The sequence below is a fragment of the Lissotriton helveticus genome, chromosome 4_1, assembly GCF_964261635.1.
Source record: "Lissotriton helveticus chromosome 4_1, aLisHel1.1, whole genome shotgun sequence".
Classification (NCBI taxonomy): domain Eukaryota; kingdom Metazoa; phylum Chordata; class Amphibia; order Caudata; family Salamandridae; genus Lissotriton; species Lissotriton helveticus.
The window spans coordinates 1,632,612,293-1,632,631,453 of record NC_136063.1 but is presented as its reverse complement, the minus strand read 5'-3'; the positions used below and the strand labels follow the sequence as shown (position 1 = coordinate 1,632,631,453).

At 46.2% G+C, this 19,161-nt stretch overlaps 1 protein-coding gene across 12 annotated transcripts in view; it reads right to left on the bottom strand.

Annotated features, from left to right (window-relative positions):
* The window catches only part of LRRFIP2 (LRR binding FLII interacting protein 2), a 387,303-nt gene extending 368,548 nt beyond the window's left edge, over nt 1-18,755 (bottom strand). For 2 of the 12 annotated variants that reach the window (XM_078688281.1, XM_078688282.1), the window contains exon 1: nt 18,391-18,738. The gene's annotated coding sequence lies outside the window, so the exon portion shown is untranslated. Of the gene's footprint in view, nt 1-18,390 lie in introns of all 12 variants that reach the window. The other 10 variants (XM_078688285.1, XM_078688276.1, XM_078688275.1 and 7 more) reach the window with 8 other exon arrangements.
* Between the last annotated feature and the right edge of the window lie 406 nt (nt 18,756-19,161).

Sequence of the window (19,161 nt, the reverse complement as noted above, 5' to 3'; positions counted from 1 at the left end):
TCTAACCTGGGGGCGGTTTGGGTATTTTTGGTTTCAACTAAAAGTGTTTTCGATGTTGGAATGAGCGCTTTTTCTTCAAGTGATTTTTGTAAGAGACCCCCCAGCCTATTCACCTCTTTCGTTAGCTGGTCTATTTTACTTAAAAGCGGCTTGGTTATAGTTTTAATCTTATTATCCAGGGCATTCAACAACTTCTTGAATTGGTCTTCATCCAAGTGTACCTTTCCTTCAGTAATTCCCCCTGTATCGTCTCCATTATTGTCCAAAGGGGATGCATCATGACGTTGTTTACCTGAACGAAGGCCACCCCGTTTAGATATACTCTTCACCCCTGCCTTCACTACTCTTGGTGCTGGGACCGGTGTAGGAGCCTCTACTTCCAAGAGTATTAGTTCTTCCTCAAGTGTGCTCTCGGGTACAGAATCAGCAATAGCTACTAAGAGCTGGGTCAGAGGGTTATTCTCCGGGGTCTGAAACACTTCATTACTAATATCAAGAGCAGGAGTAGGTAAAAGTGTATTGTCAGTGAGCAAATCTGGAGAAAGGCTCAGGCCCAAGGATGATCTCCTATCATTGTTTATTTGGGCCACTTTCTGAACCACATAGTTGTCTATAGTATTAAGAAGGACAGTCGATTTTGATTTAGACATGTTAGAAGGCAGATATATCGAGTAGCGTCTACGTGAATCCGTGTAATATAAAACACTAGGAGGTATCACAGTCACTATTACTTCCAATAGGGAGAGGGTAACTTACTTGGGCTATTTGACCAAGGGTATGAGCCCTGTCCCTGACTCTTCCTGCCGATGAGGGCCGTAGAGGGCCCGCCCTTTGCCCGGGCTTAGCCCCGGGCGCTCCCGCGCGCTCCCGCAATGCGGGGGTGACGCCTCTTTTCAGCGCCACCTGGCGCGCTCTGAGGCTGGGATTCCCGCCGCTAGGGCAGACGGGAAGTGTAGTTGTTTGTCTTCCGTCCAATGCCCCCCTCTGCTCGGCGGCCGCAAGGATGGTGAAAGCGGCGGCGAGAGGGGGACATATACAGACCCAGCCACGGAAGGGAACGAGGCCCACAGCGTCTTCAGGAGGTAGGGGTCCCAGAGGGTTTCAACAGCGTCACCCGCTCCCCCGGGGTGACGCCTCTTTTCAGCGCCGCCTGGCGCGCTCTGAGGCCGGGATTCCCGCCGCTAGGGCAGACGGGAAGTGTAGTTGTTTGTCTTCCGTCCAATGCCCCCCTCTGCTCGGCGGCCGCAAGGATGGTGAAAGCGGCGGCGAGAGGGGGACAAATACAGACCCAGCCACGGAAGGGAAAGAGGCCCACAGCGTCTTCAGGAGGTAGGGGTCCCAGAGGGTTTCAACAGCGTCACCCGCTCCACCGGGGTGACGCCTCTTTTCAGCGCCGCCTGGCGCGCTCTGAGGCCGGGATTCCCGCCGCTAGGGCAGACGGGAAGTGTAGTTGTTTGTCTTCCGTCCAATGCCCCCCTCTGCTCGGCGGCCGCAAGGATGGTGAAAGCGGCGGCGAGAGGGGGACAAATACAGACCCAGCCACGGAAGGGAAAGAGGCCCACAGCGTCTCCAGGAGGTAGGGGTCCCAGAGGGTTTCAACAGCGTCACCCGCTCCACCGGGGTGACGCCTCTTTTCAGCGCCGCCTGGCGCGCTCTGAGGCCGGGATTCCCGCCGCTAGGGCAGACGGGAAGTGTAGTTGTTTGTCTTCCGTCCAATGCCCCCCTCTGCTCGGCGGCCGCAAGGATGGTGAAAGCGGCGGCGAGAGGGGGACAAATACAGACCCAGCCACGGAAGGGAAAGAGGCCCACAGCGTCTTCAGGAGGTAGGGGTCCCAGAGGGTTTCAACAGCGTCACCCACAACATATTTGGAACATTACCCCTTACTTTGGCGAGGCACTAAAAGGTCAAAGGGGATCGCCTATAACAAGAAATACTACGTACCAACATGAGCCAAGCATTGATTGTCAATGAGAGAAGCCAGCAGGTAGGACAGAGTTACTGAGGAATCTGAATGATGTGACGAGTAAAAAGGTTACGGAATTAAGAGTGGTCTATTAGCTCATAATGGAGCATACTGAGGAATGGTTCCATTTCTAAGAAGGTGAGCATTATCAACTTAAGGTTATACCATCATAAATAAGGTGCTTCCAGGCAAATAGCTCCGATGTTCTCAGGATGCAGAAATTACACAGGGTTTAATGGCGCAAGTCAGAAAATTGCTTATGGACTGTAGTATAGATTTGGGAAAAGACTGGAGCCCTTAAAAAAACCATGTAATGAGATTGAACTCAGAGTTAGAACGGAAATTGGTACATGGGAAGTAGTGTGTTGTCTGACCAAGAAATATATGCTTAAATAGCTATCCCTCAGTAACTATGAAGAGAAGGAATAAGAAGGCTTGTAAATTGTCACAGGGAAAAAGAAAAGAGATGTTATTTGTAACTTTCTTAAATCTACAAGAAAGTATGATTCTGCAAGAGTAGATAAACACCTGTATAGAAAACTTTGAATGTTTTCTGAAAACAAAACAATTAGAGTTATTGCCTTATGTCTATCAGTTTATTCACGGAAAGACAGACACCTAAAACATTACCATTTTAGAAATTTAGATTCCTTGCTACCTGTGCAAATGCTGCACATGGTAAAGAACCTGGAACATCGAGGCCTACTTTTAAAACAAAAATGATGCATTAACACAGCAATGACTTTTCTGCACTTACAAATTCAGCAGGCAAAGAAAACCTGTTCAGTCAAAGTTACCTTCAGGAGACTTAGAGCTACCCAAATAGTCACATGTTATAGCATTGGGTCTGTAGAGTGCATTTACTGGCACGTAGTTAATTGAGATGTCATCATGGTACACCTTTGCAGGTGGTAGAATGCAAGCAATGTTTAAAGGCATTAAAGAAGGAAGGGTTTCAATTTAAAACACAAAGACGGATTCCTATTTTTTTACCCATTGTTCAGTTTCTAAAGAAGTAGAATGCTTTTACTCCCAAACCTGCTTTGAGTAGATAGTCATTTTTATTTTTCGCTAATCAGAAGAAGATATTTAGTAGAATATATCCAAGCAGAACCTATGTCTTGAGCCATTTAAGAAGAATGCTAGAGAAGAATATTTTCGGCAATTATTGAAGGCTTGTATGATTTCTACTTTAAATAGTAAGTTTTCTAAACTCTACTAGAGCATTAATGATTTGTATTAAAGTGATATTCATAGGCGTATCGCATGTAGTCTCGGATGACTAATAAATATAGAAGTGCTTGGGTCGGCTTAAACTGGAGTGCGAGAACTACTCTCATAAATACTTCACAGGTTACGGCATGATTGTGAGATAAAAGGAGGAAAGGTAGATAAAGTGGCTAGGTAGATAAAGTGAGATAGCCTCTGCACTAATGCCCTCAGATTCACAAATGGGCTGAATAGTGGGTGTATATACAAGGTCATTTATGTTGTAAATGACCACCTCAAGATGTGAAAATCCTCAAGAGAGATTTCAATTCAGCCCGACTCAAACGTATGGCATAACTAGCCTGAACATTGATTGACTGTCAGTTAGTGGTGTTTTAGAGTTCTATTTGTGAGTGGTATTCTTTGCAGGTAAATACGAATTTGTATTGTAAAAGTTGTGCTTATATTACTACGCAAGTAAGGATACCTGTTGGGACAGGTGGTGATTGGATGGAAAATGACTCACAGAGGAAAGCAGACAAGCATTGGCATAGCCAATAGGTCTCGCATTTGGGACCTTATAAGTGTTTAGCCATGCAACAGTTGGTGTTGTTGCACCAAGGATATTCTGCTGCTTAACTAAATACTTATAGGGTCCAAAAAGTGAGACCTTATGGCTATGCCAATGCTTTTTTGTTTTTTGTTTAAGTTGCCAGATCTACAATAGCTGGATATGGTTTTTGTTAACAGTTCTTTGCATCAAATGAACTTGTTTTCATTGCTCTGAATGTTGTTTCCATTCTGGTTGTAGTAAGCAGTCATTTCCGGGGGGGTGGTGGCTGCCTAGCTGTGCGCATGTGCCGAACTTTGCAAATGAGAAAAAGCCTGGTGCAGGCGCCATTTACAAGTGTGGAGTGAGTGAGCCCCAGGCAGCATGACTCACTCACACAGGAGTTCATGCACTGCACCTGCATACTCAGCATGGTTTAAGGAAACTCGACCCACTCCCTCCCAGGCATCGAACACCTATTTACCAAGAAACTCTGAGAAGAGCCTGCCTGCTGCACTGACGGCTGGCGGTGTGTGTGCCTGGTGAAAGCGTGCACTGACGGCTGGTGGTGTGCGTGCCCGGTGAAAGCGTGCACTGACAGCTGGTGGTGTGCGTGCCCGGTGAAAGTGTGCACTAACAGCTGGTGGTGTGTGTGCCCGGTGAAAGCCTGCACTGACGGCTGGTGGTGTGTGTGCCCGGTGAAAGCCTGCACTGACGGCTGGTGGTGTGTGTGCCCGGTGGAAGCGTGCACTGACGGCTGGTGGTGTGTGTGTCTGGTGAAAGCGTGCACTGACGGCTGGTGGTGTGTGTGCCCGGTTAAAGCATGCACCGACGGCTAGTGGTGTGTGTGTGCCTGGTGAAAGCGTGCACTGACAGCAGGTGGTGTGTACATGGTAGACGCATGCACCGGTGGCTGGTAGTGTGTGACGGGTGGTAGTGTGTGTGCCTGGTGGAAGCGTGCACTGACGGCTGGTGGTGTGTGTGCCCGGTTAAAGTGTGGACCAACGGCTAGTGGTGTGTGTGTGTGCCTGGTGAAAGCTTGCACCGACAGCTGGTAGTGTGTGATGGCTGGTGGTGTGTGTGTGCCTTGTGGAAGTGTGCACGGATGTCAGGTAGTGTGTGTGCCTGGTGGAAGCGTGCACTGACGGTTGGTGGTGTGTATGCCTGGTGGAAGCGTGCAACGACGGCTGGTGGTGTGTATGCCTGGTGGAAGCGTGCAACGACGGCTGGTAGTGGGAATGTCTGGTGGAAGCGTGCACTGACGGCTGGTGGTGTGGGCCTGGTGGAAGCGTGCACTGACGGCTAGTGGTGTGTGCCTGGTGGAATGTGCACTGACGGCTGCTGGTGTGTATGCCTGGTGAAAGCGTGCACTGGTGGCGGTGTGCCTGGTGAAAGTGTGCACTGACGGCTGATGGTGTGTGTGCCTGGTGGAAGCGTGCACTGGCGGCTGGTGGTGTGTGTCCCCGGTGAAAGCGTGCACTGATGGCTGGTGGTATGTGTGCCCGGTAAAAGCATGCACCGACAGCTGGTGGAAGCGTGCAACGACGGTTGGTAGTGTGTGTTCCCTGACGAAAGCCTGCACTGACGGCTGGTGGTGTGTGTGCCCGGTGGAAGCGTACACTGACGGCTAGTGGTGTGTGTGCCTGGTGGAAGCGTGCACTGGCGGCTGGTGGTGTGTGTGCCTGGTGGAAGCGTGCACCGACGGCTGGTGGTGTTTGTGCCTGGTGGAAGCGTGCGCTGGTGGTGTGTGTCCCTGGTGGAAGCGTGCACTGACAGCTGGTGGTGGGTGTGCCTGATGAAAGCGTGCACTGACGGCTGGTGGTGCGTGTGCTCGGTGAAAGCATGCACCGACGGCTGGTGGTGTGTGTGTGCCAGGTGAAAGCGTGCACCGACGGCTGGTGGTGTGTGTGTGCCAGGTGAAAGCGTGCACCGACAGCTGGAGGTGTGTGTGCCTGGTGAAAGTGTGCACTGAAGGCTGGTGGTGTGTGTGCCTGGTGGAAGCGTACACCGATGACTGGTGGTGTGTGTGCCTGGTGGAAGCGTGCACCGACGGCTGGTGGTGTGTGTGCCCGGTGGAAGCGTGCACTGACGGCTGGTGGTGTGTGCACCTGGTGTAAGCAAGAGCATTCACAGTGATAGAAGACACAAATTAAATTGACTTAGAGGAAGGGGAGAAGGGAGGGGGGAGTGCGAGCAGAGGAGCCTGATTCACAGCTAGAAGACACAAATGAAGCTAACCAGGAGGGAGGGGGATAAGGGAGGTAAGGTGGGGGAGTGCGAGCAGAGAGCCGGATTACAGCAACAACAAATAAACACAGATGGCAGCTGTGCACAAGCTTGTGAACGCAAGCTGTAGGCGAGCAAAAGCCTCTGGTGGGACTTTTAAAAGCCACTTGCTAAATGTCTAGAATAGACAGCATGCGCTGTCTCAGGCGAGACCTAAAAAACGACACATAACTTATGTCCCACCTGGGACCAACAGGAAATGAGTTTGTGAAAGGCACAACTATACTACTACAATCTTCAGGATCACAATAGCAAGCATACGGCGATGGAAGAGCATTTCCATCAGAGCAGTGATGCCTCTTGCATCACTCTAATTCTATATTAGATAGTATAAAAATCTACATAAGGGCAGGACCCAGAACAACAATTCTCAAATGCTGTTGGTGGATCACTGCAACAGTGCGACCAAAATACCTGGAGTCCTAAATGTGTTTCTGTGAAATGCCTACACAACCAAGATAGCTGGACCCTAAGCTACAAAGTGCTAGATACCTGAACTGCTCTTAAACCCAATAAGAAACTTAGCACATGTGCAGGACTTGCAGCTGTAGGAACTAAGAGAAAAATGTCATCTATATTTTGTGCAGCAGAAATGTGCAATATGCATTTAACTGTGTTGATGCATGTTTTAACAATTTAAGTCGAAGAGAACTTTAAGTGACTAGATTAAAAAATACATTCAATTAGAGTAAAAATTGAGATGCAAGTGCTTTTCAAAATCGATACCTCTACACAATATTCCCTAAACAAAAGGAGGAGTGGTACTTTATTTTCCATGATCGTCTACTCAAAATTGGCTAACTGAGAACCATCTCCTGCTCAACACCTCTATAACTGAATTCCTTCTCCTCGGAACCACATCCCCAAGCTAGACCTGTGGTTGAATCACCTCACGGCTGTCAACTGCACCCCCTCAGTATAGACTCAGCCAAAACTCTCTGGAATCACCCTGGACAAGCACCTGAACATGAATAATCATATCAGCAACATGTTAGAGGAACAAATCACTTAATGAGGACACTTTGAAATATCAAACCATTCCTTCCACAAACTGATTTCAAGCAAGTGGTTCAAGCGCTTGTCTTACCGAGATTAGACTATGGCAGCGCTACGCTCTGTGCCCTTCCCAAATACACCTTGACTCCACTAAGGGCATCTCTGAACGCTACAGCCAGACTGGTTACAGGTACCAAACCAGTCCTAAAATCTCTTAAATGGTTGCCCTATGAAGTTCGAATCCAGTTAAAGATTTTCGTTCTGACGCACAAAGCCCTCCACTTGAAAACTCCTTCGTACCTAGCACAAAAACTTGAATTATTCTGCGGGGGCAAAGTCTCAAGTAGTGCTAACATTTTCCTCCTGATACCACAAATCTTTAGGAAAAAGAGAACTTGCCAGCGAGCCTTCTCCGGCGCCGCCCCACAGACATGGAACTCTCTTCCACCAGAAATACGCAGAATCTCCTCAACAATTGCTTTCAAACTGGAAGTCAAAAGATTCTTAATGAACAAATTCCTACCTTAATTGGGCTAGATTCACCTGCTCAAGGTTAATGATCCTACAACCATTGTACCATCATAGGATGCTGCTCTTTATCTCATAGTGTGCCCCCCGTTTAGTCCGCTATGTACCTGCTTTTTGTATTACTCTCCTTTGACCCATGCGTCTTGTAATTATGTGATTATTCTTGCTTTTATTCCTACTTAATGTCGATATTGTATGTATTACCCTCCTTCCATCCTTTTTGTAAAGCGCTCGGATATCCTTCGGGATCTTGTTTGGGCTATAGAAAACTTTATAAATAAATAAGTTATGCTTCAAGCATTAGTGTTGTTTACCACATTTAAAAATTGCAAACTGTGTCAAAGAAAAAGAAAGTAAATGTATTGATTGCCCTAGTTAAAATCTTGCCAAATTTGCATTCATCGAATATGTGGCGGATATCTAATATTTCAAAGATGTCCAACAAAATAGCTACATAATATTTACCTGTTTTTATAACAATTACAAAACAGCAGATAGATTATTTACAAAACATTAACAATGTTACTGGTGAATAGTTTTACTCACTGAAAGGTATTCTCTTATAAACACTCTGCTTTTACTCATGCACAGTTAAACCGACTTGTGTGATATTGGCCTTCAACTGCTCATCTTTAAAGACCATTAAATAAGATGCAGTCAGCAATGCTTTGAATTTACAACAGGAAGCTTTTCAGGTGAAAAACGGACATTACTACTGAGCGCATAATCTCCCTCATTCCCGACCCCAATACGCAGAACCCAGAAAGCAACCAGAGCCTCTCATGTTGGTCCATTTACTGGAGCTGAAAAAACACCAGTGGCACCAGAGGTCATAATAGCCCATTAAGACATCTGCGGAAAGAATCTGCTGCCTTCTTGTTGTAGTGATAGAGAGCAAAGGATCCCTGCTCGACTCATAAAATCATTAGCTTCTCATTGCTTTACTGCTTTTCCAGGTGCCCTGCTACATTTGTAACCAATTGCAAAACAAAAATGCATATATTGTACTATTTTGCATCACCAAAACATTCAGTTTTGAAAAGGACTGCTTATGACAGTAAGCATCTTTTCATAGTTTTTTTTTAGGTTTAGCCTGCACAATGCCTGTGAAATCTATTGCATTTAATATAAATCTTAAAAGGGGCTTACATCCCGCCCTTGCTTTTCATTGGTTTGTGTGCTTGCCACTTACATTTCCTCTTTTTCTATTGCCTGTAGCATACTATTTCCTGTTGCTCCTTGTGTGGTACTCTTATCAGTTTCCGTGGCCCAAGTACTGTTTTCAACTGCCTTGGTGGAACCTCTTTTAAGCATCTCAGGAACCCTGTTGTCGCTGAAAAATACACCCCTGCTTTAAAGCTACAGCGCTGCCTCAGTGCCATGGGCTCAGTGCACTGTGCTGGTCTCAATGGATACCTCTTGATCCTAGTACTGCGTGTTGGGAAGCCAATGCCCGATCGCAACTGCATTCACACACACCCGTTTATGTTTACTTTAGATGAGGTTGTTGGGAGCGCTGCGCGCTTTACTTTACAATGACGGCTGTAAGTGGTAACTCATATTGTTTTTACCACAAAGTTGGCCATAAATTACATCATATACTGTTCAGAGTCTTTGCGTTTTTAATACAGCAGTTTGTGCTGCCAGGGAGCTATATGCTTTACTTTTCTTAAGTGGCTGCAGTTCCGAGCACATTTCCCTTCTACTGCAAAGATTGTCGTGTGTTTAGTGTTTGCAGGTGGTGTCACATTTCAATTTTCCATTTTCTATATGTTTTTTATACAAAGTGTAGGGTGTGGTATTTTTCTCCTTTCACTTCTGCAGCTCCTGCTATTTTTCGGTTCATGCAGGGGAGCTTTTCTACAAGGATTCTCTCTCTCTATGCTGGGGTTACAGTGGTTCTGCAATTAGGGTGTTTTATCTCCCTTGGGCAGGCCTTTCTTCTTGGACCCTTTGGTACCCAGATTGTTCAGCCTTTCTAGTCCTCTTTGGTCTATGGTACAGCACCCCTTCCAGCTGAAATGTTGCTCGATTCTTGCATAGCTGCGGGGAGCTCCCTTGGAGTTTCTGGGCACCATTTACTCCAAGCTTTCCATTAAGTAGCCTCACATTTAACCACTTAAGCGCTGATGACGAGCTCAGCTCGTCATCAGTTGCGCCGCTCGCACGCTGATGACGAGCTGAGCTCGTCATGTAACGCGGCTTTTTAAAAAAAGCCGCGCAGCGCGAAAAAAGCCGCCGCACGCATGCGGTTAATATAAATCTTTAAAGGGTCTTCATTAACTTATATTGCACAACTGCTCACCAAGCTACAACTTAAAACAAAAAACAGTTATTAATCACATAGGCAAAATATATTGCATTTACAAAGGCTTGTTTAGATTTCTTTTCCTTAACGAAGTGATAAGCACATTCGTAACCAGCACTATGCTAACATCCTGTAACAGCAGCACAGCCAAATCAATGGTCAGTGCATTTGTGCGAGTGTCACAAGTTGCATTTTATAAAAGGAATGGCATGCTGGGGAAGATTTTAACCTGTTCCGGCGTGCGAAATGTCTGCGCTGTGCTGGAGTTGTCATCAGTGGGCGAGATTCGGACGGCCAGGGGCCGTCCTCCGCACAAGCCCACTGTGACGCCTCCTGGTCGTCACAAGCATACAAGGGGTTAAAAAATATTGAAGTTAAAAAATTGTCGGGGAGGAGCCAGGCTAGCGACCAAGATGGCCGCTTAGGCTCCTGGCTCCGCTGACCTCCTTCTCCTGCCACTACATCCTGTCTTTTATCCTGCGTCCCTGCCATGTCCCAGCGCGGCTGAGAGGAAATGCTGCCGAGCGGTGTGTCTCCGAGTGTCCTACTTGCGGGGTGGACGGAGATATGGCTTCACGAAGATTGCGGCCGACCCCTGCTTTGAGACCGGGATCTATGGTGTTGGAGTGGCCGGCCCCGAATCGAACAACAGCGGCAGTGGGGTGCGAGGTTGGGACCCTCCCGGATTGGACGGGAGAACGCGCGTTCTCTCAGCGGCAGTAGCGGAAACAGCCTACGCTGCTCTGCTTGTGACTGAAGTGCCCCCCCACTGTTGGCTGCCCGGCAGAAGGGATTCCCCACACTCCGTCCGCAAATATCCTACATGAGAGGAGGGCGCCCGACTCTGGCCAGCTGTGTCCCGACTTTGGCGGGATTGTTCCCCGGCGGACCGATAGCAACTACGGGACGTTTTTCTGCCTGTCGGAGTGTTGTCCACATTTCGAGCTGCAATGCAGGTGATGGAGTTTGAAGGGGGCCCAGATGCGTTCATGGCTCGACCTGCCGATGACGATGCCCTGGTCCGGTTTGCTGCTCCGGATAGCCTTGCCTCTTACGGTGGTGCTCCGACTGCCGCGATGGGGGCCGCTAATGGGGGAGTGCAAACGGAAATAACGCTGACTGATGTCATGGCGGCTCTTATGGACCTACACTCCTTTTTGTGTTGGGGGTTGGGAACCCCGGAGTGCGGCTCTGATGTGGTAGTTTCGGGGATGGGTCCGTGCATCGCGGACCTCCCTGCTTCGGATGGGTCCTCGGCGGCTGTGAGACGATATGCGGACAGGCAACCGGCTGCTGAATACCCCCCGGGGTTCACGGTGCGGGAGTATGTAATGAGCGGCTTGTTTGTCCAAGATAGCCAGACACTCTGCATTCACGAGCGGCGCCCAGTATTGCTGGCGGAACCGGAGGATCGGATGGAGGCGTTGTTTGTGGGAATGCTACTCAGTGTTGTTCCCCCTCCGACCGCGGTCGAGGAGCTGCGGTGGCGCCAGGGCATGTCTTTCTCCTTTATCCCGGACCCTGTGCTGTTGACCATGAGACTGCAACGTGATTGTAGTATTTTGCATAATTCAATAAAGGTTTTCAAAAAAAAAAATTTTTTTTAATTTGTCACTATTTTGAGGAACATGGAAAGCACTTATGCTTACTTTTTGTGCCCCACGTTTGAAAGAATTCTGAGAAAAACATCTAGCAGACCAGAAATGCCATCACATTTATTTAAATAACCAAATTATTTTAGTTTTCTTACAAAGGGTCACTCAAACATTTTCACAGAGTTTTATCAAGATGCATCTCTGCCTCAAAGTAGTTTACTACCTTTTTTGAAAATAATATTTACCAAGCCTACTTATTTTTAATGTCATTATCAGTGGCAGTTGTGCAGTGTCACCAAGCATAACCATCACTAAAAGCTACATTAAGTTTAAGTACCAAAACCATCCCAAACTACACCAAAAGGTTGGTCATGGGGTGTTCATCCATTGGGTTCTTTTTTGTGAATTAAAAATGAGGTTACAAATACACAGGACTAAGGTCGCGGATTACTGTAATCCTCCAGTTGATGCAGTGTCCAAAAGTAGAACAATAGGATTCTTGTCTGCAACTTTCGTTATAAATACAATGTCCATAGTAAGTGAACGGGTGAGCTACAATATAACATGACTTGTAAAAAATTAAAAGGCTATTTCAGGTTTTGGTGACTAGGCATTGTGAATTACAAGTGCAGGGGAACAAATAGTACCACGCTGTGGGGTACGATTTGCCCATATTCCTCATGAACTGTAAGAAGCTTTGATTCAATCCAGTAATGCAGGTCCATGGTCACCAAGAGGATGGATACTCATTGTTACAAGGAACTATAGCTTTGATGGTATACTTAAGGCAGTACGTGAAAGCAATACAAATCAGATAGTAGAAACATATTGCACATTAGATGTTATACTCTACAGCAATATGTAATGCCTGAGGCACTGTTGCAAGTAAAGAAATGGAAATTAATACATAGCATTTCAATACCTTGAACTACTGGTAAAAATGAAAAAGCATACTCAATAAAAACCTTGTACCATACTATATTTTCCTCTAGCTTTCAACTATGAGCTACTTATTTTTCAAAAAATTCTCAAATGTTAAATACACTCGCAAATGCTCCCCAAACTGTCTGAAAAATACCCTAATTGTTCTCTTGTTTGCTGAAATGCATGGTGGCGATTCGTCCTCCTCGGTGAAAAGAAAGGATCTGTGAGAGTAAACACACGGAGCAGACATTATGGGCAAACTACGGAACTGCAGCGTTAAAATCGAGAGATAATTGCACCCAACGCTATGTACATCGGGACCGGTTACAAAAACGTTCATCTGGATGGGCCAAGGATATATTCAGGTGGGCCAACATGGGACCAAAGTTGTCAATTCTGGAGGTAGCCTACAACCCCAAGATTACATCACATCTCCTTCCAAACAGTCATACAGTGCATCTAGAGAGTTATTTGAGAGTAAGAGCTAATGTTGATACTCAACTGCCCTGACCCTTACAATTTCTGCGGGCCAGGCTTCAACAGAAGCACCTGGATTCTAAGCAGATTCTAGGACTAGCTCAAGGTTAAGAAGGTCCCTGTTACCACACCTAAACCTTGACTTTTCGCACTAGGAAACTTCCTCTTTGCAATTTGCCTAACGCCTATTTCTTTGCATACAGTGAAATTTGTTTATTTCCATGTTGTTCTTTTGTGGTGTACTGTCGTTGATAAAAAATAGTTATAAAAACACAGGAACACCTTTTGAAAAAAAGAATGCAGTATTGTTGACAACTAAGAACAGTTTTCATGCCTGATAAGTGTACAACCATTAAATGCAGTCAAACAGGTAACCTTCTGAGGCTGTATTACACAGAATGCCCTGGTTACTGAATGGGTCATAGAAGATTGTGCAGCCCCTTCTGTATACTGAAGTGCTGGCACGCATGCAAGTATGGGACGTTCCCTCATTTGCAGGGACATGACCACACGCACATGAGGGAATCGTTTCGCCTCTTAGCCCATCCATAGTATGGAGGTGGGCGCAGAGGCAAACAGACACACTACATGGGAAAGAAAAGCAATCATCCAGACTAACAATACTCCAGACAAGGCTCAGTTTTGTACCAGTATGAACTGAATGCTCCATAAAGTGCATGTGCTTCTCTCGGGTCATGTCATGTCGGTTAGTAAAGCACACTCTCACCCAGGAGGGCATCCTGGTGCTGAGCCAGTGTGAGATTAGACCAAACCTAGGGCCTAATGTGGTTAGTTGAAAAGCCAGGTCTTCAGCTTCTTGTTGAATTCAAGAAATGAAGAGGAGGCTTGGATGCATAATTACACGTCATTTCATGCTTTAGGAGCGTAGGAGAGGGCTTAACAGCTGGATTTGATTTTCCACATGTATGGGTTGTAAGCAAGTAGGAGTCTTGCCGAGCTTAGGTGACTGGAACATTTGTGAAAGCAGACAATATTGTAGAGGTATGCTGGGCCAGAGTGCCTTAAACGTTTGAGTGAGGAGTTTGAAATGTGCTCATTTGGGAATGGGTAGCCAGTGTAGTAGCTCCTTGAGGTGAGGTGAGATGTGCGAGTGTCATGGGAGGTTACGAGTGATTCTGGCTGCTGTGTTCTGGATGTTCTGCAGCCTCAAGATCAGATACTTAATTATCCCAGCATAGAGGGTGTTCTTGTAGACTAGGTGCCGGTGGCAGGAGTATGGGTGATGATGTTCTGCATTATTATTTGAAGCCATTTGAAAATATTCCTCAGCATCTTCAGTCTGCGGAAGCATTAGGCATGGATGACGTTGACTTGGGCTGGGATAGTGAGTTTGCAGTCAAGGATGAGCCAAAGTTTCTTGGCTAGGGTTATTTAGTTCTAAGGGAAGTTAATTCATTTGCATTAATGACATTGTCTATATATCATCCCACATTGCACATCCCGTGGTGGCCCTTTATTAAAATGAATTATGATCAGACCCAGTGAGAGTGGTGTGGTTAGATAAAGAGTATCACCAGGGCCACTGAATGTATGTGGTTGGTGAGGACAAAAGTATGCAGCCTAGTTGACTAAATTATGCAGCAAGAAAAGGCAAATTATGTGGTGTAATGCCGCAACGTTTTGTGATAGTCTTACTTCATTATTTTTATACACTTGTTAATACTATCTGGGCCTGTGTTGCACCTCATTAATACAATTTAACACACAAGTATAGCAATAAGCAACTGAAAGGTGTCAGGCAACCGTTTCAAAGAGTCTTCAACTGCAGTAAATATATTGCAGCATGTTTTAGTAAATTTTGAACCCTTTAATCTAGGACTTTTTTATAAACAGATTATGCAGCAGATGGTAGAATAAATGCTAAAGGCGGCAAATCCATAATTTTGCAGAAAATAACACAGCCATAAACTTGCATAATTCCAGTGGGGTTGACTATAACCACAGAATGTGCAATGTACTGTAATAAGATATCAGAATATGAAAAGCTCAAATTTGTAACTCTGCCACAATAGCGAGAACAAATTCAGTCCAACATAATATCTTACTCAAGACAAGTTATTTACTTCACCTCAGCATCTGGCAGAAAAAAGACAGACACGCTTATCACCCGATTCAAAGGGTAAACAAACTTTTGTGTAAGTTTACTATTTTTTGGTATTCATAAACTACAAGTTTTATTTCATGAATAGTATCTTTACAACTGTGGAGACTCCGCACTCGTGGCTGATGCTCTGCACATAAAAATGTAGGACATACCTAACTTTTTGTGTGCAGAGCTCGCGACCACAACTGAGGCATCTCCAGAGTCAGGACAATACTGTTATAATACTTGTAGTTTGTGAATATAAAAAATAGTAAACTTACACACAAGCGTGCATACCTTTGTGAATCAGGCCCTTACCCTATTAGGCATTGTAATTCAACATTAATTGCTGGGGAAAATGTATGATTCCCTCGCCCTGGGGGTTGCTTCTCCTACAAGGCATGCCCTGCTACTATCTGAAAAGTATAATGAAAGCGCCATCTTACACAAGCTAAAAATACATAAACACTGTCAGAACCCCCACGCAGACCATAATGAAGGGGCAGACGGCCGTTCACAGGCCTTGCTGTCACTGTACCTGCAGCATCATTGGCAGGGAAACTTCTGTCCCCACTCTCCCAACTAAAGATGGGGGACCCACAAAGCTTGATCGGAGCTTGTGCTGAACCCTGGCTCAGCTTGAGGTGCTCTTGGAACTTCGAGCCCATGATGAGCCAATAATAATCCACATTTGTATAGCGCACAATCACCCGTTAGGGTCTCTAGGCGCTGGGGGCCGTCGGGAAGATTAAGCAAGCTATTGCCCAGAGTCGCATGGTGCTGGGCAAACCTGCCGCCGGGGATCGAACCCTGATCCCCAGATTCCAGCGTCAGTCGCCCTGGCCGTGGCGCCACACCTCTCCCACATTTATGTACCTTCTGTCTACCATCCTCAATGTACACAGGATGTGGCATTACGGCGAGAGCTTACAACTTTGGAACTGAACAAGCCTGGTTAGAATCTCGGCATTAGCTGAATATTCTGTGATTCTGGGTAAATATCCAGTGCCTAAATGAAATGAATGTGACCTTGCATAATGTAACTGGTGTTCATTTAAAGTGCTTCAATACCTTTAGGTCGAGTTCGCACAAAATAAAAACTGAGGCAAAAACAAAGCATTAACACAAAAAGGAGAGACAAATAGATAGCCATATATATAGTGGCTGATTTGTACAAAGTGAGAACATAAAATAAGGAAAAATTGCAACTTCCTCACTTAAATTGTGTGATTTTAGGCAAATATTTTATTTCACCAAAACGTGTTTTTCTTCATATTTTATATATTCACGTTTAAATACATGAATCAGAAACCCAACTATACAAGAATCTATTGTGTTTCATTGCATAGAGTAATGTTCCTTTATAATAATCTGGGCCAAAAGCAGGGGCCACAAGACAGCAGTCTTGCCTGTTGGATCACTATTGGCACTGTAAAGTAAAAGTAAAGTCCACATTTGTAAAGCGCACAATCACCCGTAAGGGTCTCTAGGCGCTGGGGGCCGTCGGGAAGATTAAGCGAGCTATTGCCCAGAGTCACATGGTGCTGGGCTAACCTGCCGCCGGAGCCGGGGATCGAACCGTGGTCCCCAGATTCCAGCGTCAGTCGCCCTGGACCACCAGTGTGAGGTCGGAAGCAGGAAAGACTAAGTTCATGTTTAAAAGCTGTCACTTTTAATAAGTACTTCTCAGTGCAGCGCTATATTGAAACATATTGTCAAAGCTTCCATGTGTTAAAGAAATACACATCTTTGAATTTTGAAGAGACTATCATATTTAATAGGATGTTTGTTGTATCCTTTAGAAACCAAACATTTTCAGGGCTGGGTTCTGGGGCTCTCGCTGCTAATTTGTTGTCTCGCCCACATCTACCACTACTCCCAAAACACACAGCCCAATTTCAGTTTTAATGACAGTGAAAAAACATTCGGACGTTGAGATGGAGAAAGCACTTAACAGGTGCCTTCTCCGTTGCCTCTTCTGCTGTGACTGGGTGAGCAAAAGGTCATGTTTGGGTGGCCCTTGCCCACTCGTCCCCGCTGCTAGAACCGGGCCTTATCACTAGTATTCGCAGAGAAGAACAAAGACTCGGGAGTCCAACAATGGCCACCCCAAACTCTGATACATCTCACAAAATGTAAAGCTCCAAAGAAAAGAGACTGAAAAAATGTCCCTTCTTTGATTTAAGCCATTGATACTGTTGTTTAGGTTGGAGAATCTCCCCTCCCCCACCCTCAGGTCCTCGGACCCTGTCACCATGCCTTCACGGAAATAGAAGCACTCTCCCTTTGAAATTAAATTAAAGTAGCGCAGGTATTCAGTAGCCAACCGTACTTCCCCATTTAAAGCACTATGCAGAACTGTAACAATGTACACCATATAACAACAAACCGTTCAACGTAATGTGCTGTACTGCAATGTGTCTATTCACTCTTCAACAGCTTTGATAATATCAATAAAATGCTCTAAAAGTTGCACTTTTTAGTCGTCATTTACGACAGAAGTTTCTGGTTAAAATGTATTGATTACACGGACTTCAATCTGACAAGAAGGGACTCAATGTCATTCACTGTGTTTTGGAACGAAGCGCCACGGTTCTCAGGAACAACGCCCAAGATGCAAAGAATGATACCAATTTAGAAAAGTATTTTTGCTGAGTGGTGCGGGTTGGCAGCATTCAAATATGAATGTGGCGCTTCTGCAGCCAACATCAAAAGTTGGCACCATGCCGCAGTCAGCGTCCGGACGCTATCTTTCATTCTAACACTGGAGTACATCCTGTGTTTCTCTTGGTTGGTCGGGCTTTACCCATCGGGAAGGCACGACACTGGTTCGGGACTTAAACAGAAAGTACGTGTGACAGCTGCGCCGATGCCGGGTGCAGAGCTTAGTCTGGGAAGTCTGACTGCTGCCTCGGGCAGTAGGTAAAGGGCGAGGTATCAACGTCAGATTTGGGAAGGTGTTGTCACCCAGCGTGCAGGCGACGATCCTGCAATGCACATCAATACCCAGCTTCAATCGCCAGGATAGAAACACCCGACCACCAGAGAGACTTGGATCTGTAGATAGTGTCACCTCAGAGAAGCACAACGAGACTGCCTCGTTCCTCATGGGCTGCCATAAACTTTAAAGTGGGATGAAAGTAGGTCCGACCAGGCCACCAAACTTGACAGACTAGCCACAAACACAAAGAGACACTCAAAACAACGTGGTTGCTACAACGGCCTGCACTAGAACACCAGTGTTATTTTATAGACTTGTGAGCTTATTTCGGCAACACCAGCCTCGCTTATCTTACCGCTAAAAAGACTTTGATCTGTGAACTTCTACTGTCAGAGAAGGCACGCTCCCGCAGGAGGCGAACTGCCACTTGTACACTCAGACACTAACTCTAAACCCCCACTGACACCCCCCATAAACCCTTCAGACAGAGCGATCTCAGCCTACTCACCAGCCAAGGGTCCTAGGCTGCAGGCCAGACCCCAGTCACCCCCAGAATCGCAATGCTTCCACAGCACTAGGGTCAGGGCAGGGCGACAGCTCCTTAGTCCCTGGGCCGGGGACTGTTGTGCTGGCAGCTAGCGGTGACTGTGATGCCGGCTCCCTGCGCCGCGACCCAGGAGTCTGGCGCTCCCCGACCGCCCGGGTAACACTGTGGCGGCTGCGGCAGCCCGGGCAGGAAGAGGGTGGAGCTGCTGCCGCGGCCCTTGCTGCCAGCGCCGGATGCGGCTCACAGGGCGGAGGCCAGGAATAGACTGCAGCAGCAGCATGAACATTACAGCCCCGGCCGCGGTAGTAGTCTGTGACATGCAGCGTATTTAGACATAGAAAACGGACAAGCACTGTCCAAGAATGTCCATGTTCACCAAAGCGCATTGTGACAGAGCATTTCTTTATGTTAACGAACGTACAACATCTGCGGGGTAAACACACTTTATGTTGAGGAGAAAGATACAGCTGCATATTTTGAAATTATTAAAACATGCTCAACACTTTCTAAAAACAGTACTGAATGTATTTGTTAAATAAAATCGAGTTGAAGCAGGCTATTGTCTTTGAATCCGGCAAATGTTGGTAGAATACAGATTAGAATACAAAAGTTATTAATTTATTGCGCAAACGCTATTTGGTTACACATACATTTCAAACTACAGTTCACGATGGCCACCAAATATGAATGAAAGATACGCAAGAGTCCCTTTTTAGTCCATCTTCGATATTA